This window comes from Phyllobates terribilis, unplaced genomic scaffold, assembly GCF_046119375.1.
Source record: "Phyllobates terribilis strain yellow unplaced genomic scaffold, ASM4611937v1 Scaffold_577__1_contigs__length_1036042, whole genome shotgun sequence".
Classification (NCBI taxonomy): domain Eukaryota; kingdom Metazoa; phylum Chordata; class Amphibia; order Anura; family Dendrobatidae; genus Phyllobates; species Phyllobates terribilis.
In genome coordinates this window covers 357,058-379,232 of record NW_027363337.1, presented here as the reverse complement: position 1 = coordinate 379,232, position 22,175 = coordinate 357,058, and positions in this window count along the sequence as shown.

Here is a 22,175-nt window from a genome sequence, read left to right as displayed (position 1 = left end):
GTGGTGTAGTATATAGAGGATCCGACGGCTCTCCTGTGTGGTGTAGTATATATAGGATCTGTCAGCTCTCCTGTGTGGTGAAGTATATAGAGGATCTGTCAGCTCTACTGTGTGGTGTAGTATATAGAGGATCTGTCAGCTCTCCTGTGTGGTATAGTATATAGAGGATCTGTCAGCTCTCCTGTGTGGTGTAGTATATAGAGGATCTGTCAGCTCTCCTGTGTGGTGTAGTATATAGAGGATCTGTCGGCTCTCCTGTGTGGTGTAGTATATAGAGGATCTGTCATCTCTCTTGTATGGTGTAGTATATAGAGTATCTGTCGGCTCTCCTGTGTGATGTAATATATAGATGATCTATCAGCTCTCCTGTGTGGTGTAGTATATGGAGGATCTGTAAGCTCTCCTGTGTGGTGTAGTATATAGAGGATCTGTCAGCTCTCCTGTGTGGTGTAGTATATAGAGGCTCTGTCAGCTCTCCTGTGTGGTGTAGTATATAGAGGAACTGTCGGCTCTCCTGTGTGGTGTAGTATATAGAGGATGTGTCAGCTCTCCTGTGTGGTGTAGTATATAGAGGATCTGTCAGCTCTCCTGTGTAGTGTAGTATATAGAGGATGTGTCAGCTCTCCTGTGTAGTGTAGTATATAGAGGATCTGTCAGCTCTCCTGTGTGGTGTAGTATATAGATGATCTGTCAGCTCTCCTGTGTGGTGTAGTATATAGAGGATCTGTCAGCTCTCCTGTGTGGTGTAGTATATAGTGGATCTGTCAGCTCTCCTGTGTGGTGTAGTATATAGAGGATCTGTCAGCTCTCCTGTGGGGTGTAGTATACAGATGATCTGTCAGCTCTCCTGTGTGGTGTAGTATATAGAGGATCTGTCAGCTCTCCTGTGTGGTGTAGTATATAGAGGATCTGTCAGCTCTCCTGTGTGGTGTAGTGTATAGAGGATCTGTCAGCTCTCCTGTGTGGTGTAGTATAGAGAGGATCTGTCAGCTCTCCTGTGTGGTGTAGTATATAGAGGATCTGTCCTGTGTGGTGTAATATATAGAGGATCTGTCAGCTCTCCTGTATGGTGTAGTATATAGAGGATCTGTCGGCTCTCCTGTGTGGTGTAGTATATTGAGGATCTGTCAGCTCTCCTGTGTGGTGTAGTATATAGAGGATCTGTCAGCTCTCCTGTGTGGTGTAGTATATAGAGGATCTGTCCTGTGTGGTGTAATATATAGAGTATCTGTCAGCTCTCCTGTGTGGTGTAGTATATAGAGGATCTGTCGGCTCTCCTGTGTGGTGTAGTATATATAGTATCTGTCAGCTCTCCTGTGTGGTGTAGTATATAGAGGATCTGTCAGCTCTCCTGTGTGGTGTAGTATATAGAGGATGTGTCAGCTCTCCTGTGTGGTGTAGTATATAGAGGATCTGTCAGCTCTCCTGTGTGGTGTAGTATATAGAGGATCTGTCAGCTCTCCTGTGTGGTGTAGTATATAGAGTATCTGTCAGCTCTCCTGTGTGGTGTAATATATAGAGGATCTGTCAGTTCTCCTGTGTGGTGTAGTATATAGAGGATGTGTCGGCTCTCCTGTGTGGTGTAGTATATAGAGGATCTGACAGTTCTCCTTTGTGGTGTAGTATAAAGTGGATCTGTCAGCTCTCCTGTGTGGTGTAGTATATAGAGGATCTGTCAGCTCTCCTGTGTGGTGTAGTATATAGAGTATCTGTTGGCTCTCCTGTGTGATGTAATATATAGATGATCTATTAGCTTTCCTGTGTGGTGTAGTGTATAGAGGATCTGTCAGCTCTCCTGTGTGGTGTAGTATATAGAGGATCTGTCAGCTCTCCTGTGTGGTGTAGCATATAGAGGATCTGTCAGCTGTCCTGTGTGGTGTAGTATATAGAGGATCTGTCAGCTCTCCTGTGTGGTGTAGTATATAGAGGATGTGTCAGCTCTCCTGTGTGGTGTAGTATATAGTGGCTCTGTCGGCTCTCCTGTGTGGTGTAATATATAGAGGATCTGCCAGCTCTCTTATGTGGTGTAGTGTATAGAGGATCTGTCAGCTCTCCTGTGTGGTGTAATATATAGAGGATCTGTCAGCTCTCCTGTGTGGTGTAGTATATAGAGGATCTGTCAGCTCTACTGTGTGGTGTAATATATAGAGGATCTGTCAGCTCTCCTGTGTTGTGTAGTTTATAGAGTATCTGTCCGCTCTTCTGTGTGGTGTAGTATAGAGAGGATCTGTCAGCTCTCCTGTGTGGTGAAGTATATAGATTATCTGTCGGCTCTCCTGTGAGGTGTAGTATATAGAGGATCTGTCAGCTCTCCTGTGTGGTGTAGTAAATAGTGGATCTGTCAGCTCTCCTGTGTGGTGTAGTATATAGAGGATCTGACGGCTCTCCTGTGTGGTGTAGTATATAGAGAATCTGTCAGCTCTCCTGTGTGGTGAAGTATATAGAGGATCTGTCAGCTCTCCTGTGTGGTGTAGTATATAGAGGATCTGACGGCTCTCCTGTGTGGTGTAGTATATAGAGAATCTGTCAGCTCTCCTGTGTGGTGAAGTATATAGAGGATCTGTCAGCTCTCCTGTGTGGTGTAGTATATAGTGGATCTGTCAGCTTTCCTGTGTGGTATAGTATATAGAGGATCTGTCAGCTCTCCTGTGTGGTGTAGTATATAGAGGATCTGTCAGCTCTCCTGTGTGGTGTAGTATATAGAGGATCTGTCGGCTCTCCTGTGTGGTGTAGTATATAGAGGATCTGTCATCTCTCTTGTATGGTGTAGTATATAGAGTATCTGTCGGCTCTCCTGTGTGGTGTAGTATATAGAGGATCTGTCAGCTCTCCTGTGTGGTGTAGTGTATAGTGGATCTGTCAGCTCTCCTGTATTGTGTAGTATATAGAGGATCTGTCGGCTCTCCTGTGTGGTGTAGTATATAGAGGATCTGTCGGCTCTCCTGTGAGGTCTAGTATATAGAGGATCTGTCAGCTCTCCTGTGTGGTGTAGTAAATAGTGGATCTGTCAGCTCTCCTGTGTGGTGTAGTATATAGAGGATCTGACAGCTCTCCTGTGTGGTGTAGTATATAGAGGATCTGTCAGCTCTCCTGTGTGGTGAAGTATATAGAGGATCTGTCAGCTCTCCTGTGTGGTGTAGTATATAGAGGATCTGTCAGCTCTCCTGTGTGGTGTAGTATATAGAGGATCTGTCGGCTCTCCTGTGTGGTGTAGTATATAGAGGATCTGTCATCTCTCTTGTATGGTGTAGTATATAGAGTATCTGTCGGCTCTCCTGTGTGATGTAATATATAGATGATCTATCAGCTCTCCTGTGTGGTGTAGTATATGGAGGATCTGTAAGCTCTCCTGTGTGGTGTAGTATATAGAGGATCTGTCAGCTCTCCTGTGTGGTGTAGTATATAGAGGATCTGTCGGCTCTCCTGTGTGGTGTAGTATATAGAGGATCTGTCATCTCTCTTGTATGGTGTAGTATATAGAGTATCTGTCGGCTCTCCTGTGTGGTGTAGTATATAGAGGATCTGTCAGCTCTCCTGTGTGGTGTAGTGTATAGTGGATCTGTCAGCTCTCCTGTATTGTGTAGTATATAGAGGATCTGTCGGCTCTCCTGTGTGGTGTAGTATATAGAGGATCTGTCGGCTCTCCTGTGAGGTCTAGTATATAGAGGATCTGTCAGCTCTCCTGTGTGGTGTAGTAAATAGTGGATCTGTCAGCTCTCCTGTGTGGTGTAGTATATAGAGGATCTGACAGCTCTCCTGTGTGGTGTAGTATATAGAGGATCTGTCAGCTCTCCTGTGTGGTGAAGTATATAGAGGATCTGTCAGCTCTCCTGTGTGGTGTAGTATATAGAGGATCTGTCAGCTCTCCTGTGTGGTGTAGTATATAGAGGATCTGTCGGCTCTCCTGTGTGGTGTAGTATATAGAGGATCTGTCATCTCTCTTGTATGGTGTAGTATATAGAGTATCTGTCGGCTCTCCTGTGTGATGTAATATATAGATGATCTATCAGCTCTCCTGTGTGGTGTAGTATATGGAGGATCTGTAAGCTCTCCTGTGTGGTGTAGTATATAGAGGATCTGTCAGCTCTCCTGTGTGGTGTAGTATATAGAGGATCTGTCAGCTCTCCTGGGTGGTGTAGTATATAGAGTATCTGTCAGCTGTCCTGTGTGGTGTAGTATATAGAGGATCTGTCAGCTCTCCTGTGTGGTGTAGTATATAGTGGATCTGTCAGCTCTCCTGTGTAGTGTAGTATATGGAGGATCTGTCAGCTCTCCTGTCTGGTGTAGTATATTGAGGATCTGTCAGCTCTACTGTGTGGTGTAGTATATAGAGGATCTGTCAGCTCTCCTGTATGGTGTAGTATATAGAGGATGTGTCAGCTCTCCTGTGTGGTGTAGTATATAGAGGATGTGTCAGCTCTCCTGTGTGGTGTAGTATATAGAGGATCTGTCAGCTCTCCTGTGTGGTGTAGTATATAGAGGATGTGTCAGCTCTCCTGTGTGGTGTAGTATATAGAGGATCTGTCAGCTCTCCTGTGTGGTGTAGTATATAGAGGATCTGACAGTTCTCCTTTGTGGTGTAGTATATAGTGGATCTGTCAGCTCTCCTGTGTGGTGTAGTATATAGTGGATCTGTCAGCTCTCCTGTATTGTGTAGTATATAGAGGATGTGTCAGCTCTCCTGTGTGGTGTAGTATATAGAGGATCTGTCGGCTCTCCTGTGTGGTGTAGTATATAGAGGATCTGTCAGCTCTCCTGTATGGTGTAGTATATAGAGGATCTGTCATCTCTACTGTGTGGTGTAGTATATAGAGGATCTGTCATCTCTCCTGTGTGGTGTAGTATATAGAGGATCTGTCAGCTCTCCTGTGTGGTGTAGTATATAGAGGATCTGTCAGCTGTCCTGTGTGGTGTAGAATATAGTGGATCTGTCGGTTCTCCTGTGTGGTGTAGTATATAGAGGATCTGCCAGCTCTCCTATGTGGTGTAGTGTGTAGAGGATCTGTCGGCTCTCCTGTGTGGTGTAGTATATAGAGGATCTGTCAGCTCTCCTGTGTGGTGTAGTATATAGAGGATCTGTCAGCTCTCCTGTGTGGTGTAGTATATACAGGATCTGTCGGCTCTCCTGTGTGGTGTAGTATATAGAGGTTCTGTCAGCTCTCCTGTGTGTTGTAGTATATAGTGGATCTGTCAGCTCTCCTGCGTGGTGTAGTATATAGAGGATCTGTCAGCTCTCCTGTGTGGTGTAGTATATAGTGGATCTGTCAGCTCTCCTGTGTGGTGTAATATATAGATGATCTGTCAGCTCTCCTGTGTGGTGTAGTATATAGAGTATCTGCCCGCTCTCCTGTGTGGTGTAGTATATAGAGGATCTGTCAGCTCTCCGTTGTGGTGTACTATATAGTGGATCTGTCAGCTCTCCTGTGTGGTGTGGTATATAGAGGATCTGTCAGCTCTCCTGTGTGGTGTAGTATATAGAGGATCTGTAAGCTCTCCTGTGTGGTGTATTATATAGAGGATCTGTCAGCTCTCCTGTGTGGTGTAGTATATAGAGGATCTGTCAGCACTCCTGTGTGGTGTAGTATATACAGGATCTGTCGGCTCTCCTGTGTGGTGTAGTATATAGAGGTTCTGTCAGCTCTCCTGTGTGTTGTAGTATATAGTGGATCTGTCAGCTCTCCTGCGTGGTGTAGTATATAGAGGTTCTGTCAGCTCTCCTGTGTGGTGTAGTATATAGTGGATCTGTCAGCTCTCCTGTGTGGTGTAATATATAGATGATCTGTCAGCTCTCCTGTGTGGTGTAGTATATAGAGTATCTGCCCGCTCTCCTGTGTGGTGTAGTATATAGAGGATCTGTCAGCTCTCCGTTGTGGTGTACTATATAGTGGATCTGTCAGCTCTCCTGTGTGGTGTAGTATATAGAGGGTCTGTCAGCTCTCCTGTGTGGTGTAGTATATAGAGGATCTGTCAGCTCTCCTGTGTGGTGTATTATATAGAGGATCTGTCAGCTCTCCTGTGTGTTGTAGTATATAGAGGATCTGTCAGCTCTCCTATGTGGTGTAGTATATAGAGGATCTGTCAGCTCTCCTCTGTGGTGTAATATATAGAGGATCTGTCAGCTCTCCTGTGTGGTGTAGTATATAGAGGATCTGACAGTTCTCCTTTGTGGTGTAGTATATAGAGGATCTGACATTTCTCCTTTGTGGTGTAGTATATAGTGGATCTGTCAGCTCTCCTGTGTGGTGTAGTATATAGAGGATCTGTCATCTCTACTGTGTGCTGTAGTATATAGAGTATCTGTTGGCTCTCCTGTGTGATGTAATATATAGATGATCTATTAGATCTCCTGTGTGGTGTAGTATATAGAGTATCTGCCTGCTCTCCTGTGTGGTGTAGTATATTGAGGATCTGTCAGCTCTCCTGTGTGGTGCAGTATATAGTGGATCTGTCGGCTCTCCCGTGTAATGTAGTGTATAGAGGATCTGTCAGCTCTCCTGTGTGGTGTAGTATATAGAGGATCTGTCAGCTCTCCTGTGTGGTGTAGTATATAGAGGATCTGTCAGCTCTCCTGTGTGGTGTAGTATATACAGGATCTATCAGCTCTCCTGTGTGGTGTAGTATATACAGGATCTATCAGCTCTCCTGTGTGGTTTAGTGTATAGAGGATCTGTCAGCTCTCCTGTGTGGTGTAGTATATAGAGGATCTGTCAGCTCTGCTGTGTGGTGTAGTATATAGAGGATCTGTCAGATCTCCTGTGCGGTGTAATATATAGAGGATCTGTCAGCTCTCCTGTGTGGTGTAGTATATAGTGTATCTGTCGACTCTCCTGTGTGGTGCAATATATAGAGGATCTGCCAGCTCTCCTATGTGGTGTAGTGTATAGAGGATCTGTCGGCTCTACTGTGTGGTGTAATATATAGATGATCTGTCAGCTCTCCTGTGTGGTGTAGTATATAGAGGATCTGTCAGCTCTCCTGTGTGGTGTAATATATAGAGGATCTGTCAGCTCTCCTGTGTGGTGTAGTATATAGAGGATCTGTCAGCTTTCCTGTGTGGTGTAGTATATAGAGGATCTGTCAGCTATCCTGTGTGGTGTAGTATATAGAGGATCTGTCAGCTCTCCTGTGTGGTGTAGTACATAGAGGATCTGTCAGCTCTCCTGTGTGGTGTAGTATATAGAGGATCTGTCAGCTCTCCCGTGTGGTGTAGTATATAGAGGATCTGTCAGCTCTCCTGTGTGGTGTAGTATATAGAGGATGTGTCAGCTCTCCTGTGTGGTGTAGTATATAGAGGATGTGTCAGCTCTCCTGTGTGGTGTAGTATATAGAGGATCTGTCAGCTCTCCTGTGTGGTGTAATATATAGAGGATGTGTCAGCTCTCCTGTGTGGTGTAGTATATAGAGGATCTGTCAGCTCTCCTGTGTGGTGTAGTATATAGAGGATCTGACAGTTCTCCTTTGTGGTGTAGTATATAGTGGATCTGTCAGCTCTCCTGTGTGGTGTAGTATATAGTGGATCTGTCAGCTCTCCTGTATTGTGTAGTATATAGAGGATGTGTCAGCTCTCCTGTGTGGTGTAGTATATAGAGGATCTGTCGGCTCTCCTGTGTGGTGTAGTATATAGAGGATCTGTCAGCTCTCCTGTATGGTGTAGTATATAGAGGATCTGTCATCTCTACTGTGTGGTGTAGTATATAGAGGATCTGTCATCTCTCCTGTGTGGTGTAGTATATAGAGGATCTGTCAGCTCTCCTGTGTGGTGTAGTATATAGAGGATCTGTCAGCTGTCCTGTGTGGTGTAGAATATAGTGGATCTGTCGGTTCTCCTGTGTGGTGTAATATATAGAGGATCTGCCAGCTCTCCTATGTGGTGTAGTGTGTAGAGGATCTGTCGGCTCTCCTGTGTGGTGTAGTATATAGAGGATCTGTCAGCTCTCCTGTGTGGTGTAGTATATAGAGGATCTGTCAGCTCTCCTGTGTGGTGTAGTATATACAGGATCTGTCGGCTCTCCTGTGTGGTGTAGTATATAGAGGTTCTGTCAGCTCTCCTGTGTGTTGTAGTATATAGTGGATCTGTCAGCTCTCCTGCGTGGTGTAGTATATAGAGGATCTGTCAGCTCTCCTGTGTGGTGTAGTATATAGTGGATCTGTCAGCTCTCCTGTGTGGTGTAATATATAGATGATCTGTCAGCTCTCCTGTGTGGTGTAGTATATAGAGTATCTGCCCGCTCTCCTGTGTGGTGTAGTATATAGAGGATCTGTCAGCTCTCCGTTGTGGTGTACTATATAGTGGATCTGTCAGCTCTCCTGTGTGCTGTAGTATATAGAGGATCTGTCGGATCTCCTGTGTGGTATAGTATATAGAGGATCTGTCAGCCCTCCTGTGTGCTGTAGTATATAGAGGATCTGTCGGATCTCCTGTGTGGTGTAGTATATAGAGGATCGGTCAGCTCTCCTGTGTGGTGTAGTATATAGAGGATCTGTCAGCTCTCCTGTATTGTGTAGTATATAGAGGATGTGTCAGCTCTCCTGTGTGGTGTAGTATATAGACGATCTGTCAGCTCTCCTGTGTGGTGTAGTATATAGAGGATCTGTCAGCTGTCCTGTGTGGTGTAGTATATAGTGGATCTGTCAGCTCTACTGTGTGGTGTAGTATATTGAGGATCTGTCAGCTCTCCTGTGTGGTGTAGTATATAGAGGATGTGTCAGCTCTCCTGTATTGTGTAGTATATAGAGGATGTGTCAGCTCTCCTGTGTGGTGTAGTATATAGAGGATGTGTCAGCTCTCCTGTGTGGTGTAGTATATAGAGGACCTGTCAGCTCTCCTGTGTGGTGTAGTATATAGAGGATCTGTCAGCTCTCCTGTGTGGTGTAGTATATAGAGGATCTGTCGGTTCTCCTGTGTGGTGTAGTATATAGTGGATCTGTCAGCTCTCCTGTGTGGTGTAGTATATAGAGGATCTGTCAGCTCTCCTGTATGGTGTAGTATATAGAGTATCTGTCAGCTCTCCTGTGTGGTGTAGTATATAGAGGATCTGTCAGCTCTCCTGTGTGGTGTAGTATATAGAGGATCTGTCAGCTCTCCTGTGTGGTGTAGTATATAGAGGATCTGACGGCTCTCCTGTGTGGTGTAGTATATAGAGGATCTGTCAGCTCTCCCGTGTGGTGTAGTATATAGAGGATCTGTCAGCTCTCCTGTGTGGTGTAGTATATAGAGGATGTGTCAGCTCTCCTGTGTGGTGTAGTATATAGAGGATCTGTCAGCTCTCCTGTGTGGTGTAGTATATAGAGGATGTGTCAGCTCTCCTGTGTGGTGTAGTATATAGAGGATCTGTCAGCTCTCCTGTGTGTTGTAGTATATAGAGGATCTGTCAGCTCTCCTGTGTGGTGTAGTATATAGAGGATCTGTCAGCTCTCCTCTGTGGTGTAATATATAGAGGATCTGTCAGCTCTCCTGTGTGGTGTAGTATATAGAGGATCTGACAGTTCTCCTTTGTGGTGTAGTATATAGAGGATCTGACATTTCTCCTTTGTGGTGTAGTATATAGTGGATCTGTCAGCTCTCCTGTGTGGTGTAGTATATAGAGGATCTGTCATCTCTACTGTGTGCTGTAGTATATAGAGTATCTGTTGGCTCTCCTGTGTGATGTAATATATAGATGATCTATTAGCTCTCCTGTGTGGTGTAGTATATAGTGTATCTGCCTGCTCTCCTGTGTGGTGTAGTATATTGAGGATCTGTCAGCTCTCCTGTGTGGTGCAGTATATAGTGGATCTGTCGGCTCTCCCGTGTAATGTAGTGTATAGAGGATCTGTCAGCTCTCCTGTGTGGTGTAGTATATAGAGGATCTGTCAGCTCTCCTGTGTGGTGTAGTATATAGAGGATCTGTCAGCTCTCCTGTGTGGTGTAGTATATAGAGGATCTGTCAGCTCTCCTGTGTGGTGTAGTATATAGAGGATGTGTCAGCTCTCCTGTGTGGTGTAGTATATAGTGGATCTGTCAGCTCTCCTGCGTGGTGTAGTATATAGAGGTTCTGTCAGCTCTCCTGTGTGGTGTAGTATATAGTGGATCTGTCAGCTTTCCTGTGTGGTGTAGTATATAGAGGATCTATCAGCTCTCCTGTGTGGTGTAGTATATAGAGGATGTGTCAGCTCTCCTGTGTGGTGTAGTATATAGAGGATCTGTCAGCTCTCCTGTGTGGTGTAGTATATAGAGGATCTGTCAGCTCTCCTGTGTGGTGTAGTATATAGAGGATCTCTCGGCTCTCCTGTGTGGTGTAGTATATGGATGATCTGTCAGCTCTCCTGTGTGGTGTAGTATATAGAGGATCTGTCAGCTCTCCTGTGTGGTGTAGTATATAGAGGATCTGTCAGCTCTCCTGTGAGGTGTAGTATATAGAGGATCTGTCAGCTCTCCTGTGTGATGTAGTATATAGAGCATGTGTCAGCTCTCCTGTGTGGTGTAGTATATAGAGGATCTGTCAGCTCTCCTGTGTGGTGTAGTATATAGAGGATCTGTCAGCTCTCCTGTGTGGTGTAGTATATAGAGGATGTGTCAGCTCTCCTGTATTGTGTAGTATATAGAGGATGTGTCAGCTCTCCTGTATTGTGTAGTATATAGAGGATGTGTCAGCTTTCCTGTGTGGTGTAGTGTATAGAGGATCTGTCAGCTCTCCTGTGTGGTGTAGTATATAGATGATGTGTCAGCTCTCCTGTGTGGTGTAGTATATAGAGGATCTGTCAGCTCTCCTGTGTGGTGTAGTATATAGAGGATGTGTCAGCTCTCCTGTGTGGTGTAGTATATAGAGGATCTCTCGGCTCTCCTGTGTGGTGTAGTATATGGATGATCTGTCAGCTCTCCTGTGTGGTGTAGTATATAGAGGATCTGTCAGCTCTCCTGTGTGGTGTAGTATATAGAGGATCTGTCAGCTCTCCTGTGAGGTGTAGTATATAGAGGATCTGTCAGCTCTCCTGTGTGATGTAGTATATAGAGGATGTGTCAGCTCTCCTGTGTGGTGTAGTATATAGAGGATCTGTCAGCTCTCCTGTGTGGTGTAGTATATAGAGGATCTGTCAGCTCTCCTGTGTGGTGTAGTATATAGAGGATGTGTCAGCTCTCCTGTATTGTGTAGTATATAGAGGATGTGTCAGCTCTCCTGTGTGGTGTAGTGTATAGAGGATCTGTCAGCTCTCCTGTGTGGTGTAGTATATAGTGGATCTGTCAGCTCTCCTGTTTGGTGTAGTATATAGAGGATCTGTCGGCTCTCCTGTGTGGTGTAGTATATAGAGGATGTGTCAGCTCTCCTGTGTGGTGTAGTATATAGAGGATCTGTCAGCTCTCCTGTGTGGTGTAGTATATAGAGGATGTGTCAGCTCTCCTGTGTGGTGTAGTATATAGAGGATCTGTCAGCTCTCCTGTGTGGTGTAGTATATAGTGGATCTGTCAGCTCTCCTGTGTGGTGTAGTATATAGAGGATCTGTCGGCTCTCCTGTGTGGTGTAGTATATAGAGGATGTGTCAGCTCTCCTGTGTGGTGTAGTATATAGTGGATCTGTCAGCTCTCCTGTGTGGTGTAGTATATAGAGGATCTGTCGGCTCTCCTGTGTGGTGTAGTATATTGAGGATCTGTCAGCTCTCCTGTGTGGTGTAGTATATGGAGGATCTGTCAGCTCTCCTGTATTGTGTAGTATATAGAGGATCTGTCAGCTCTCCTGGGTGGTGTAGTATATAGAGGATGTGTCAGCTCTCCTGTGTGGTGTAGTATATGGAGGATCTGTCAGCTCTCCTGTATTGTGTAGTATATAGAGGATGTGTCAGCTCTCCTGTATGGTGTAGTATATAGAGGATCTGTCCTGTGTGGTGTAGTATATAGAGGATCTGTCAGCTCTCCTGTGTGGTGTAGTATATAGAGGATCTGTCAGCTCTCCTGTGTGGTGTAGTATATAGAGGATGTGTCAGCTCTCCTGTATGGTGTAGTATATAGAGGATCTGTCAGCTCTCCTGTATTGTGTAGTATATAGAGGATGTGTCAGCTCTCCTGTGTGGTGTAGTATATGGAGGATCTGTCAGCTCTCCTGTGTGGTGTAGTATATAGAGGATCTGTCCTGTGTGGTGTAGTATATAGAGGATGTGTCAGCTCTCCTGTATGGTGTAGTATATAGAGGATCTGTCCTGTGTGGTGTAGTATATAGAGGATCTGTCAGCTCTCCTGTATGGTGTAGTATATAGAGGATCTGTCCTGTGTGGTGTAGTATATAGAGGATCTGTCAGCTCTCCTGTGTGGTGTAGTATATAGAGGATCTGTCAGCTCTCCTGTATTGTGTAGTATATAGAGGATGTGTCAGCTCTCCTGTATGGTGTAGTATATAGAGGATCTGTCCTGTGTGGTGTAGTATATAGAGGATCTGTCAGCTCTCCTGTGTGGTGTAGTATATAGAGGATCTGTCAGCTCTCCTGTATTGTGTAGTATATAGAGGATGTGTCAGCTCTCCTGTGTGGTGTAGTATATAGAGGATCTGTCAGCTCTCCTGTGTGGTGTAGTATATAGAGGATGTGTCAGCTCTCCTGTATTGTGTAGTATATAGAGGATCTGTCAGCTCTCCTGTGTGGTGTAGTATATAGAGGATCTGTCGGCTCTCCTGTGTGGTGTAGTATGACTCGCCCAGGGGGAATATGGGTGACTCGGTACCCGGGCCTTTACCTTCTTCGGATGTCACGGGCCCGTACCCTGGGGTCACTCTTTAAAAAAAAAGGGTTTGTTAACAGTTTTGTCTCGTGACGCCACCTGTGGTTCCCGGTAATGAGTACCGGCGCTGCTGCAGACCTCTGAAGCAGATGTTAGGGCAGCTGGGTTGGCATGGCTCTCCACAGGCAGAGCACAGCTCCAGGGCAGTGTAGATGCAGATGGTGATGCTGGGCGTTGTAGTGCAGGAGCGATAGCGTTGTAGAAATAACTGACAGAAACAGTGGGGTGCAGTCATCCGAGTTTACTCATAGTTCTTTAGCTTCCTCAGGTGCACTGTACAGGTGTCAGCCTCCCATGTCGCGCTGCGTTTACCAGGCAGGGGCTCAGCACTCTCCCACGTACTTCAAGAGCACTTAACGGGACCCCCTTTCTGTATGTTCCTTTCTTAGCTGACTTCCCGCGGTGGGTCTTCTCCCTCCTGCCATGCGCCCCGCCACACAAAGTGCCGATCTGTTACCTTGAGATCCCTCTGGGCAACTTGAAGTTCCCGGACCTTGCTTGGTGCCCTTCACGGCGGCTTAGGTGAGGTTGTGGCAACTGCACAATGAAAGTTTTCCAGCCGAGACCTGAGGTAACTCGGCTAGTCCAGGGACCGGTTCCCTTCTTGCAGCCTGATCCCTCTGACACCTGGCAGATTCGGGCGTACGGGTGCCGTCCTGCACTCACCGTACCCCCTGGGATCCCTTAAGTTACTGGAGCCTTCCTCCCTAGCTCCCACTCCTCTCTCCTTCTTGGGCATGACAGGCCGAGCCTGCCTGCCGAGCAGAGCTCCTGCAGAGCCCCTGCTCCTCTCACTTCTCCTCACTGAATCCACCCCTACACATGGTGATGTGACGCTCTCAGCCCTGCCCTGGGAAGATGGGGGTACTCGGAGTCGGGTCAGATGTTGAGAACGGGGGTGCAGTCGTGGCCTGGACCCGTTCCTTGCCCAGGGCCGTCACATTGAAAATGATGCTAGGGCTTTCCGGGTTGAGTGGTAATTGTCGACTACGCCACCTGTGGTGTCTGGTGATGCGCCACCAGCGCAACTACAGTCCGCTGAGGCCTGGAGTCATGGCGGCTAAAGTTCTCGCCGCTCCCTACAGGCGGAGCACGGCCTCAGGGCCGGTAAAGCAGGATAAAGGGGGGGTAGTAGTGCGGCAGTAGGGACGCGGCGTCGCTTGGAATGGCGCGTAATGAACAGTCCGGAGGCCATAGGGATGAATTTCCAAGGCTTTACTCACATTAGAGATGGCAGAAGGAAGGCGACTCCCTGCTCCCCACGGAGTCCTGCGGTCACCAGGGACCGGGGTCCGACAACCTCCGAGCAAGTCCAGCATTCAATCGGGACCCCGTACCTGAGTGTTCCTGAACTACAGACCGTATCCTCTCCTGTCTGTGTGTGTGTAGATAGGCCGGATCTCCCTCTGAACTCCTCTCAGAACAAGGGCACGGGTGGCAGCTCTGCTCCTTCCGATACCCGATGGGATCCTCTGGGCCTACCGGGCTTTACCAGCCAGGACATGGAGTAGCAAGGTCGGGTGTCGGGGGCCGGTACCCCTCTTGCAGCTGGACTCCCTCTGAATATATCAGGTGGTGAGGACAGGTGGCGTACACTGCTCCGTCTGCATCCTCCCCGGGATCCATTTGCTGTGGAGCTACACTCTTTAGCTCCGGGCCTTCTTGGTCGTGGTCCTTGACCGGGTTGAGACATTCCTCGTCTGCAACCTGCCCCTCGTTCCAAGGCTGGGGTATGAGGGCTGTGTCTCCATCCACTGTAGGTTCACACAGGATCCACGTTCAGGGTGGGAGATCACAATACCTCACAGTAATTAACAGCACAAAGACCAAAACCAAAGATGGCTTTTTATTAAATATGAAATTTAAAGTGTCACTAAATTGTAAGTCCTCCACCCTCACCCACTAACTGGTTCCCCTCACTCTTGGTTCCCCAGTCTCCCTGTAACCAGGAGGGCAGCACCTGGTGCATACTAGCCCCCTCTGGTGGAGAAATGTGGTGTTGGATGCAAAGGTTGGGTCCCGACCATCACGCTGTTCTTACCTCGGAGGAGGAACACTACACTCCATTACAGAAGTGCAGCATCCCTGTGGCGGTCGAATCTTCAGGGGCGCCACAGTTCTACAGTGGGATGTGCTACATAATGAAGTTTCTCTTATGGGGCACTTGGAAGGGAAGATGTCCTTATCACCCCGGTCAGTAAAATCTTTATAGTGGTGGCAGGATGAGCCTAACCTATCTCGAGGGGTTCCCTGGGTACTTAGGGTCACTAGAACAATTACCACAGATGCGAGTCCGAGAGGGTGGGGAGCCCATCTGGGAGATATGGTAGCCCAGGGGACCTGGTCAGATATCGAAAAGGGTCTCTCCTCCAATGCAAAAGAACTTCTGGCGGTAGACAAGGCGGTGAATAATTTCTTACCTTTCCTTCAGGGCCAGAATGTAAAGATCCTCTTGGATAATCTAGTTGCGGTAGCATATGTGAACCACCAGGGGGATACATGGTCAAGATCGCTGATGAGAGTGACAGATCATCTCTTCCAGATTACAGAAAGTCACCTCCTTTCCCTGATGGCCCTCTATATAAGGGAAAAAGAAAACATGAGAGCAGATTTCCCAAGCTGCTATCCTCTGATGCAAGGGGAATGGGAACTAAATCAAGGAATTTTTACCCAAATAGCCGAAGATGGGGGGGGGGGGCTCCGGTCAGGTAGATCCGTTTGCCACAAAACTAAATCGGAAGACAAAGATCTTGTGTTCCCTAAATCCCCTAGCTGTGGACGCTTTCCTGATTCGTTGGTATTTCAGCCTGGCGTATGACTCCTCCCCCCCTGGTTGGCTGTTCTTCTCATGGTAATAAGAAAGATCAGGAAGGACAAGGCCAGGGTTCTGCTGATCGCACCCTTTTGGCCCAGGAGGGTGTCCATCTACGATCCTTGGGTTCTTCCAGAGATTCCATATCTCCTTCTCCGGGGTCCGATATTCCATCCTCAAGCAACTGGCCTCCACTTGACGGTGTGGAACTTGAAAGGACACTGCCAAATCAGAAAGGTTTTTCCAAAGGTCTAGTAACCATCCTGCACAGGAGAAAACCTGTTACAACCCAGATTTATGCCACAAGTTGGAGAAAGTTTTTGTCTTTCTCTGGTTCTGGGGTTCATGGGGAGGGGGTGCCAATAGGACAAATCTTTGGAGTTTTTACAAAAAAGTCTTGAACTAGGGTTATCCACCAGCACCCTTAAAGTACAGATTTCTGCCTTGGGTGCCCTATATAGCTGTGATGTAGCTTGTAACTACTGGGTTTCTAGGTTCATTAAGGCAGCTTTTAGATCTAGACTCATTATTAAAAGCAGCTTGGTTCCCTGGTATTTAAATTTGGTTCTAAAGGCCTTGACTATCTCGCTGTTTGAGCTAATAGTCAGCAACCCTTAAATCCCTCTCTCTTAAGACCGCTTTAATATCTTTAACCTCGGCCAGGAGCATTAGTGACATCCAGGCCCTGTCTATGGCCTCGCCGTTTACTCAAATTCTGGATGATAGGCAGGATCTGGTCTAAAAATCTCTCTCCCTAAGGTAGCTACTCGTTTCAACAGACTTCAGGAAGTCCTCCTACCCTCCTTTTGTCCACATCCTAGTAACCAGAAAGAGGTGGAGTTACATACGTTAGAAGTGAGGAGATGTCTGGTTAGGTAACATTCAGTTACCAAAAGCTTTAGGAAAGATAACTCGTTGTTTATATCCTACCAAGGGACTAGGAACGGTCTAAGGTCACGAAGTCCACCATAGCTAGATGGAATTGGGAGGCCATTTCTCTATCATATACAGTATAGACCAAAAGTTTGGACACACCTTCGCATTTAAAGATTTTTCTGTATTTTCTTGACTATGGAAATTGTACATTCACACTGAAGGCATCAAAACTATGAATTAACACATGTGGAATTATATACTTAACAAAAAAGTGTGAAACAACTGAAAATATGTCTTATATTCTAGGTTCTTCAAAGTAGCCACCTTTTGCTTTAATGATTGCTTTGCACACTCTTGGCATTCTCTTGATGAGCTTCAAGAGGTAGTCACCGGAAATGGTCTTCCAACAATCTTGAAGGAGTTCCCAGAGATGCTTAGCACTTGTTGGCCCTTTTGCCTTCACTCTGCGGTCCAGCTCACCCCAAACCATCTCGATTGGGTTCAGGTCTGGTGACTGTGGAGGCCAGGTTATCTGGCGTAGTCCCCCATCACTCTCCTTCTTGGTCAAATAGCCCTTACACAGCCTGGAGGTGTGTTTGGGGTCATTGTCCTGTTGAAAAATAAATGATGGTCCAACTAAACGCAAAGCGGATGGAATAGCATGCTGCTGCAAGATGCTGTGGTAGCCATGCTGGTTCAGTATGCCTTCAATTTTGAATAAATCCCCAACAGTGTCACCAACAAAGCACCCCCACACCATCACACCTCCTCCTCCATGCTTCACGGTGGGAACCAGGCATGTAGAGTCCATCCGTTCACCTTTTCTGCGTCGCACAAAGACACGGTGGTTGGAACCAAAGATCTCAAATTTGGACTCATCAGACCAAAGCACAGATTTCCACTGGTCTAATGTCCATTCCTTGTGTTCTTTACCCCAAACAAGTCTCTTCTGCTTGTTGCCTGTCCTTAGCAGTGGTTTCCTAGCAGCTATTTTACCATGAAGGCCTGCTGTACAAAGTCTCCTCTTAACAGTTGTTGAAGAGATGTGTCTGCTGCTAGAACTCTGTGTGGCATTGACCTGGTCTCTAATCTGAGCTGCTGTTAAACTGCGATTTCTGAGGCTGGTGACGCGGATAAACTTATCCTCAGAAGCAGAGGTGACTCTTGGTCTTCCTTTCCTGGGGCGGTCCTGATGTGAGCCAGTTTCTTTGTAGCGCTTGATGGTTTTTGCAACTGCACTTGGGGACACTTTCAAAGTTTTCCCAATTTTTCGGACTGACTGACCTTCATTTTTTAAAGTAATGATGGACACTCGTTTTTCTTTACTTAGCTGCTTTTTTCTTGCCATAATACACATTCTAACAGTCTGTTCAGTAGGACTATCAGCTGTGTATCCACCAGACTTCTGCACAACACAACTGATGGTCCCAACCCCATTTATAAGGCAAGAAATCCCACTTATTAAACCTGACAAGACATACCTGTGAAGTGAAAACCATTTCCAGTGACTATCTCTTGAAGCTCATCAAGAGAATGCCAAGAGTGTGCAAAGCAGTCATCAAAGCAAAAGGTGGCTATTTTGAAGAACCTAGAATATAAGACATATTTTCAGATGTTTCACACTTTTTTGTTAAGTATATAATTCCACATGTGTTAATTCATAGTTTTGATGCCTTCAGTGTGAATGTACAATTTTCATAGTCATGAAAATACAGAAAAATCTTTAAATGAGAAGGTGTGTCCAAACTTTTGGTCTGTACATCTAGCGGCGAGGAAGGGCCAGAAGGGCTGAAGGCTCATTCCACCCGGGCTGTGGCGTCCTCCTGGGCTGAGAAGACAGGTGTCTCGATAGAAGACATATTTAAGGCTGCTACCTGGTCCTGTCCCTCTACATTCCATAGACACGATAGGTTAGATATAGGTGTATCGGCTGACCTCACCTTTGGGAGAAGAGTGTTCCAGGCTGTGGTCCTTCAATAGATTACTTCATCTCTGTAATTCTCTCGTGGTGCTGTCATGGTCGACCGATAAAATATTAAATTACATACCGGTAATGGGATTTTTCGGAGACCATGACAGCACCCTTATATTCCCTCCTTTCACGTTTGTGGGAACACTCCCGTTTTATTAATTATAATCTCACACTCAGTAGGTTTCGTCTGGTATGGCAATTTTGTGATTGTTTGCTGTGTTTATTAACCTGGCGGTCCTCTCAATGCTCTGTAATCCAAACTGAGGCGGGAGAGAGGTGGCGCCCTTTTAAGCCTGTATGTTTCCTCTCCTTGGTGGGCGGATCCCCTCTCTCGTGGTGCTGTCATGGTCTCTGAAAAATCCCGTTACCGGTAAGTAACTTACGACTATTCATTTGATGGAGCAATCAAAAAGTTGTACCCCAAAATGGTATTAAAAACGGTCTTAGAAAATTGGAACACAAGCCAAACAATTTGTTTGCAAAGTTTAGAATTTTTTAAAAGCAGTAAAATGTTTTCGTTTTCTTCTGCACCATTTCACTTTATTTGGAATTCATTGCCCTTTTTTGACTATATGTTGCACAGTAAAGTGAATGGCGTCTTTCAAAAATGCTGTAATTTTGTCCCACAAAGTACACCTCAACCCTGCTGTATTGAATAGTGTCTGTGTTATTCACTATGTGATATGTGTTTTTTTATTGTATACTAATGTATAGTGACTAGTGATGATCGAGCGTGTTCTATGAACCCATTCAGCGAGCACGCTAACAGCCGTGACACTTGCAGGCACGGCGACCTTAAAAGAAATGCCGAGCATGCCAAAATACTCGGCGAGCACCCGAGCGTGCTTGCCGAAGGGGTTGATAGAACACGCTCGATCATCACTAATAGTGACCAGATGCCTCTAAGGAATCTTTTTTGGCCTCTGTTTTACTGGTGCTTGAAGTGCAATTTTTTGTAGCTCTAATGATTAAGCAATATGCAACTATGTGAACTGCAATTGCCAATTAACAATTTAAGGGAATCCATCAGATATACCCCTCCCTCCAATTCCCATTCATGACCATGCAGGATTTGGAAAGCTAAATCCATAGACACCTCTATATCTTTTATCTGTTGCTGCATTTCTGAGTGCTCTGGGTGTAACGGAGCACTAACCAAGCCTCAGCCTTCCAAGGTTGCTTCCCTGCCCAGCACCAGCCTCTGTATCTTGATTGATAGCTCACTGTCAGTTTTTTGGGACGTCAGGCACCAAGCAAGGAAAATCAGTGAGCTAGACACTAGCACTGGGAACTTTCCCTCCGTACACGCAAAACATAAACCAAAAAAAAAGCAATTTGGCACGTTACTTAATTTATGTAGATTTATAGAATGAAATGTTGGATTTCGCATGAGCTCAATCCTTGTTTTTCACAGAACTCATATCTATTATAGTCTAGGGCTGTTCACATATTTCTGCGGACCGCGTATTTTTCACTGAAACACGTTGACCTGTCGAATTTTGATCCAAATCAAAGTTTAGAGCTTCTCGGATGCAAAACAAAGCTGATGAAAGTCTGAATGAGGCCTTACTCTATTATTTATTTTTTAAGCAGCGTTCATTCCAGGCTGCTGTACACATGAAGAGGGTTTACACACCTAAAATACATATATAAAACACAGAAACAAGCTACCATTGACAGACTAGTATGGAGGGAGACACTGCCACTACGAGCTAACAGTGTGGATTCTGGTGTCTCGCTCCTTCCCTCAGGTTGTATTCCAAAAGCCTCCTCCAACAAGCAAGTTCTGGACAAGCTGCAGGTGGAGAGGGAGCGCGGGATTACGGTGAAGGCCCTGACTGCGTCTCTGTTTTACACTTACGAGGGAAAGAAGTATCTCCTGAACCTGATCAACACTGCGGTGAGTGTGACGTTTCTTCTTGATTTGTTTCTCTGTGCTCTTGTTGCGGATGTTCAACAGGTCACGGCAGTCTCGTCTCCTGTCCAATGACTAAATGACGTCATGGAAGATCCTTTCACTCCACCGCGAGCCATACAAGAGACCAGACGCAGTGGAGAAAAGACCGGGGGCCATCAGAAGGTAAGTATAATGTTATTTTCTCCAATCCCCTCCATGACAGCACACCTGGAGGTAGCATCCCCATCCTAATTAGGGACAGGAAAACAAGAGGTTAAATAGCCCCTTCCCCCAACAATCCCCAGTGTTTTCCTGTCCCTATGGGATGAAGAGGTTACCTGGGGTGCCTGCGGCCGGCAAGCAGGGCCCTATTAAATTTACCTGCCGGGCTGCAGGGAGCGATCGCCTCCGACCTTCCTTCCTTTGCAGCTCCCGTGTCTCCTTGAGAGCGGGACCCCCCCCACACACACTCGCCTGCGTGTAAAGCCGAGTAGGGTTTTGGGGGCTGGGGGCCTCCTGTTGCTCCCCGGCCGGAGTCTCCTCTGTCCTCCATGGCGGCGTGCCGGAAGTCAGGCTTTTGGCCAGCGGGATGTCACTTCTGGTGCGTTCCACCGTGGAACGCATGGGGCTGCGGCGGGAAATTCAAAAGGAGAAGCCGCGGTTTGCCCTGAAAATGAGGATCCTTCACTAGATAGGTGAAAATTTGGCACTGGATCTCGGTCTCCCCTATAAAAGACCCAGATGAGAAGACTCCATTAAGGTAGGACAGGATATTCTGCTACTATGGAGGGTGCTGTTCCAAAGCCTGCGTCTGCAGAGCCCAGCGCTAACCCGGCCCCAGTAAGTACTAGGTCCTAGGTTATTCCCCACTCTCTTTTGAGCAGGATCCTAAATATATTTTAAATCTCCCCTTTTTTTATTTTTAATTTAGGGAGACAAGGATCCTGCACCGACAGTGGGAGAAAGCACTACAGTTCGCAAATGTGCCATCTGTATAAAAAAGCTAGCTTCAGGGCATAAGAAACCCCTCTGCTGGAAATGCACTGACAACATTGTGAAGGAAGAACAGCCTTCCCTTATGGAAGAAGTCAGGGGAATGGTTCGGCAGGAAATACAATCTTCCCTAGCCTCCTTCTCACAAGCCAGAGCTGAAGGTCCATCTCCCCCCAAAAGGAGAAAATATACGGTTAGGGAGACCTCTGATTCAGAATTAGGGTCTATGGAGGAACCGGAAGAAGGGGTCCTAAGTGAAGATCATGAGGAAGATAGGAAATATTACTTTTCGTCTGAGAATATGGAGGAATTGTTGTCGCAGGTGAGAGACACGATGCAGGTGAAAGAGGAGAAGGAAACCAGTACAGTTCAGGATGAAATGTTTGGCGGTCTGAAATCCAAGAAGAAGGTAGTGTTCCCTGTGCATGACAACATTTGGAGTCTTATTTTGGATCAATGGGAGTCACCTGAGAAAAGGCTTAGTATGGCAGGAGAAATGAAGGATAGATTCCCTCTAGATGAAAAGGCGGCTAAGCTATGGATGGAAGTCCCGAAGGTTGATGTACAGGTGGCAAGGGTTGCGAAGAAAACAACCCTTCCCTTTGAAGACTCGTCACAGCTCAAAGATCCTATGGATAGGAAGATGGAAAGCCTTCTAAGGAAGGCATGGGAAACATCGGCGGCTTCACTGAAGACTAATATCGCTTCAACTTGTGTAGCTCGTTCCATGTTCCTCTGGCTCCAACAACTAGAGGAACATCTCTGGAAAGGTACCACTCAAGAGGACCTCCTAGCATCTCTTCCTTTTCTGCAGAAGGCCACTGGATTCCTAGCGGATGCCTTGGCGGAGTCGGTCAAGATTGCGGCAAGATTGGCAGCA